Below are 6121 nucleotides of genomic sequence, written 5' to 3' on the forward strand. Positions count from 1 at the left end.
ACATGCTTTAAAGAATCCAGGTTAGAGTAAAATTAAAAACAAAAAATGATTTTAAAAACATGTCTTGAAAATTTCCTGGATTTTAAGAAAAAATTTGGACTTCCAAAAATGTTTTCGTTCTCAAAAAAAGTTTGGGAATTTATAAACAAAATATGATCATGTGTTTAAACTTTAAAGAAAGTTCCAAAAAAATTAAAAAAATGCTTGAAATTAAAAAGATGTTCATATTTCAAAAAAATCCTGTTTATGGAAAAATCATTGGGATTTTACAAAAAAATTGAGAAAGTGAAATGTTTTGGATTTTCCTAAAATGTTTGAAATTTCCAAAAACGCATGTGTTTTCAAAAAATGATCCTAATTTGAAAGATGTCCATTTTTTATAGAATTTTGTTATGTAGACAGCACATTTGGTTTCTTTGCACCTTATAATGCCGGTGCTAGTCTTTGTGAATCAATCCATATACTTCTGTCTAGCTCTAGCAAACTACATATGTAAATCATAATTATTTTATACTGATCAGTCCATCAAGTCTTGGTTCTGAAACGCTGTTTGATCATACAAGCAAAGGCAAATTATGTAATGGAGGTAATGAATATTTAATTATTTACAACAATAGACTCAGTTAATCACCTAGTATGACCAACCTGTATAGCAAAATCTCTAAGGACAGGTTACATGAGGCAACAACAAAGAGAAGGGTCAGTCCTCTGAGAGATCTTCATATTTATATGCTGGCTATTGGTTCCCATCATGTCATCTTTTGCTTATGTATTATGTACTTCAGCAACCAAACATCTAATGTTCACTTAGAATATTTTATACTGAGTAGGATCAATAATTACAATAATAAAGCGATCACACTTGCCTTCTTGGAAGATCCAATGAAGTAACAAGGCAAATCTCACCAATTGATGTTTCTTAAGAATCATGCCCTGGTACTGTTGCAACATTGCTAGTAGCTTACGGTGACTGAGAACAGGTGGCATCACATAGGATGATCAAGCCTAGGTTTTGATTGAAGAAGCGAGGCGCCCATTCTCTTCGGAGTTTTGGTTTTGTCTATACTGTACTATAACATTTTCAGTAGCACCATGCATACGAGTTTTACACTCAAATAACGACATTAGATATGCTTAGCAAAACAAATCCTTCCATGGTCAACTCATCATATGCCAGAGAAATAGTTGGCCTTTAATTAGATTACAAGAAAAATGTAGATGCTTATTGATCCAAAAAAGATGTCTTGTAAAAAACGAATTACATAAGCACATGACGTGTGAAACGTGGTCTGGATGATACTGCTACATGTATGCCTTGGCATGATACGTCGAGGACCTGCTACAGATTTACGGTCCAGATGCTATCATAAGTGCACAGAGTTCTCCTTCAATCAAGAGTCCATATTTATTACTCCCTCCGTCCGGAAATACTTGTCGGAGAAATGCATAAAAATGAATGTATCTAGAACTAAAATACATCTAGATACATCCATTCCTCCGACGAGTATTTCTAGACGGAGGGAGTACTTGACTGTCCGAAGACTTCTGACAGCTGCAAGAGAGCCACATTTTAATGCACTATAAATCAAGCATGGAATCTAAGAGATATCACTTAATAATAATAGAAAAAGTCCACGTGGAAGTAATTTCTTCAACAGAAAATTCACAAGAGGATTCTTCTATCTTACGAGTTACATCTGAACACCTTGTTCATATTTGCAAGCAAACCATCTGAACACCATGTTCATAGTTGCAAGCAAACCATCTGAACACCTTGTTCATATTTCAACGGAAGCACAAACTAGAGTAGCATCATTACCTCTGCATAATATTTAGCTAGCCCAAGCATGAATTTTATGATCTGGATAACACACTTTTAACTTTACATAGCATGTTAGCTCTGAAAACTATTTGTATATTGCAATCAAATTTAGATAAGAACACACTCGGTTTAGCTATGACCAAAACAGCTAACTCGCCACGAACCAAGATCAACCACACTATTTATTGGGCATAATTTACCTGCACATCCGAGAGGTATTGGGCCAGGGAAATTGTTCAAAAAACTGTGGCATGCTTGACAAGCCCAAAAAAAAGAAAAGAAGAAACAAATGCCTACAGCGGCAGCTCGATAAAGCGCGGATGACCTGCCACCGCTGCGCCCACCGAAAACAAACGACCATAGCCCGAGGCTCTGATCCGCCGCGTACCAAGCAGCACCCCCAAGAGGGAATGCGACGCCGACGATGCTGCTACCCGGACGGGTCCTATGGTTTCCCCCGGCACGCGAAGGGAGTTGGGGGATGGAGAACAACGACACCCTCCAGGAAGGAATGGTGGCACCCGCAGGTGTCACCGCATCGGAGTCGAAGACCGGCAAGGATTTCTCCCACACTCCAAACCCCGCCGCCCGACCGAATCGGAGCCGACCAGCCAGGCACAAATAAGGATTTTATTTACCCCTGACCCTTGGCAGATTTTATTTACTATACTATACCAAGTAGCCAGGCACAAATAAGGATTCTACCCATCAGGCTCATGCAATAAATCTTTTCAGAATCAATAGTAAATGAAATATAGAACCTGCGCCTTCATTTATCCAAGATTCCTCACAAAAGTATACAACTGTTACAGCTTCAATTCCCAATTGGGCATTAACACAAACACCCCGTGGGCACTCAGAATGAGATCCAAAGATGAATTACCGAGGTTGACACAAGCCTTGAAATTATGGAAACAATCAGATCAGAAACATAATGGTTACCGGGTAGGAGGAAGGGGCTAGCAACAAAACATGTGATGTGGTGTGAGAGCTAGGAGGGGATCGCAGCCGCATGGAGAACAAGGGCAGCGCGCTCACTGTGTCCAAGCGTTTGCAAAAAAAAATAGGGAAGCGCACGAACCTTACACCCGGAGGCCGTGATGGATGCTCGTCCTTGTACAGTCCTGGCAACCGTGCTCGAGCCTCGAGCCAGAGCTGCCGCGACAACCACCCGCCGGCCGCCGCGCTGCCGGACTCCGCGGCCACACGCCTGATCACGACGTCGCTGAGGTCATTGACTTTCCCGCAAAACTAACCCGCTGAGCACCATGCCGTCGACCAGCAAACCAGCCGCCGCCGCCACTCGCCGTCAAAACTGCCGCTCATCTCGATTGGAATAGGAACGTGGGAGACGGGTCGTGGCGTGGGCTAGCTATCCGCCTATCCCAGGAAACGGTTTGTAGCCGATGTGAAGAAGGGGTGAAAGTTTACGTTTGTGTATATAAAAGAGTAAAATGCATTCATGGTCACCGAACTTGTATGAAAATCTCACTTTGGTCACTTTACATAAAAATACGGTCAATACGGTCACTATATACGACTTGAGGTGATTCTACGGTCACTCCCTCCCTGTATAGCTATGTATTTTACTCTATTGACCGGTCAAACGTCACAAAACCCTCTTTCTACCTTTATGTGGGTCCCACTTTTCAGCAAAAAAAAAAGAAATAAAACACTATGCTTTGAAAGGGAAAGAAACCAGGGATCAGCCGCAGCACCGTAGGATCAAGGTGTGCACATTTGTCGTGTCAGTAGCCGCCGCGTGTGTGCATGCATGCATGCATGCTATCGTGCACGGGCGGGACGGGGCTTCCTACTCCCTCTGCATGGTACGTACGTATGTAGGACGTTTGCCGTCTTCTCCCACGGAGACGCATCCCCAGGGTGCGCCGCTTCACTCCATGCTGCACGCCATCACCACCTGCACTCCGACGAGTGCCCGGCCACCATAGCCGCATGCATTGCGCAGCCGTTAGAACCAGTGGCGGATCCAGGATTTGAAGTTAGCCGGGGTAGATTTTTAAAGGAAACAAAAATTCGATGGCACGGTACAATTAGATAGGACATTCGATAAAATTAGGTGGTATGCAATCTGGCAAGACAATCAACAAAACTAATTGTTCAAAGTAGTTTCATTCTCAAAAACTAGACGAAAAATAACACAGTTGAAAATTCATATAATGTCTAATTTGGACCCCTCAATCTTCCACTAGGCCAATGTGACAAGAAATTAAAAAATAATAGAATGAAACAGGAGAAGCAGTCCCCGAAAGAAGACAAGATTACGGAGGGAGCGGAAGAACCTGCTATGCTAGTTCGTATGTTGGCTGCTGACTTGCAATTCCAATTTTGAGTGGGCAAGTTGGTATGGCGATGATGTCTCCCATGAAGACGGCGCCCAGATCAGGAACGGTTGGGCTTCATCCTCCCCCATCCAGCGCCATCGGTGGCACGTTGGCACCGCTGCGGCGAGGCAGCGAGTCGGCGTGCGTGGAGGCGTGATCGATTTTCCAGATCCATCCTCCATAGGGGAAAACTGGTGGAGGAATTGGCAGCATCAGGGCGCAACCGTGTATAGCTAGGTTTTTGTGACTGGGCTTAAGTTTAACTGAGCGTGTACTATCAATTTTTGTGACTACTTCTAGCCCATCTCGTAGAACGAAACGGTATCTTCTCTCTTTTCATCTTCCTGCTCGATCTTCCCAGCTATGGCAGACGTACAGACCTAAAACAAGAACAGAACTTGGCTCTCATCTCCCATGGTGGCCAAAGTAACACATGGGTACTCCTAGGTTCCAAAAATTTACCCGGGGCGGCCTCCCCTACACGATCCCACGCTGGATCAGCCCCTGGTTAGAGCTAGTATATATACTCCTATATCCCCTTGAAATTTTTTGCATCGAGACGCGAAGCAATCGTGCGTGCGTTTGTCTTCCGACGGCTCGCCGTTGTGTACGGGTGTGCGTGTTTCTGTATTGCCTGTGAAACAATCGATCGGGAGCAGACTTGCTAGTACTACAAGTTAGCTTTGCATTATACGGTACCTCTCGGCGTATCAGTGTCATTCCGCGTCGTTCGTCACGTGTCGTCAAAAAATACTTGGCGATACAGACCGGGCCAACAGCAGCTCCACGCTGGAAGCAGGTACCAGTATGCTCTTCTTCACTTCTTGAGCTCCACGTGCAGGCTTATGCACGCAGCCAACAACGAGGAATAGTGTGTTCTCTGTTGGAATGCCCCTAGAAGACCGGCTGCACCAGTAAAATACGGAGCTATACACTGAGTCAGTGACTGTATAATCACCTTAAGTCATATATATTGACCGTATTTTTAAGTACAGTGATTAAAGTGGGCTTTTGACACAAGTTCAATGACCACGGATGCATTTTACTCTATATAAAAAGTTACATCGTGTAAGCGGTGGAGCATGACGGTCAGCCGTAAGGTTACGGCTCACAATACGGGATGCGACCGGGGGCGGGTTCGCTGGATTGACCAGGGTGAGAAATTACTTATTCTTCACCCAGGGTCACAATACGGCACAGTGAACGACACGTCCCATAGTGTCCCAATGTGAGATGGGAGATTGGGATGAGCGTAACAGGGAGAAGACTTTTACTGTAGGCAGGAGTTGCACGACTTCTCATGCAGTTCCCATATGAGATCCTGGTAGACACCGCCCTTGCCGAAGATTTTGCCGCGTGGCAACCTCAGACTGCCGGCCACAAGCGCCCATGTTCTGAGACGATGTCCATTGTCCACCTAAACGACAGGATGGGCCTGCTTCCTTGGTAGGCGACGAACAGCCAGTACGGCCGATCATGGAGGGAACAACGAAAGTGGTAGACCACATAGGTGGCGGCAGTGAATGAAGGAAAACCGACGACGACGAGGATCGGCTGCTTTGGGCCCATGATTAATTACCATACATGATTTTGTTTTGTCAATTACCATATATGCTTTTTTTGACAATTACCATAGGCAACTTAATTATGTTGCCAAAGATTTGACAATTACCATATATATTTTTGCCAATTGATTGCGTGATTACCAAAGAAGAGGCTGATTACATAGGCAAATTAATTGTGTTGCCAAAGATTAATTAGATTTGTCTGGCCGGATGAAAACTATTGTAGAAAACCAGGAGGGAGGAAAACTGGTGCATGGGGAGTAAAATGGGGGAGGGGAGGGAGGAAAACCGGTGCACATGAGGAGGAAAATCGGGAAGGGGTGGGACGAAGAGTGGGACGAAGTTTTGACGTAAGATGGGAATCGGAACACTCCGTTTCTTTTAGGTTA

The sequence above is a fragment of the Triticum aestivum genome, chromosome 5B (genome assembly GCF_018294505.1).
Source record: "Triticum aestivum cultivar Chinese Spring chromosome 5B, IWGSC CS RefSeq v2.1, whole genome shotgun sequence".
Taxonomy (NCBI): Eukaryota; Viridiplantae; Streptophyta; class Magnoliopsida; order Poales; family Poaceae; genus Triticum; species Triticum aestivum.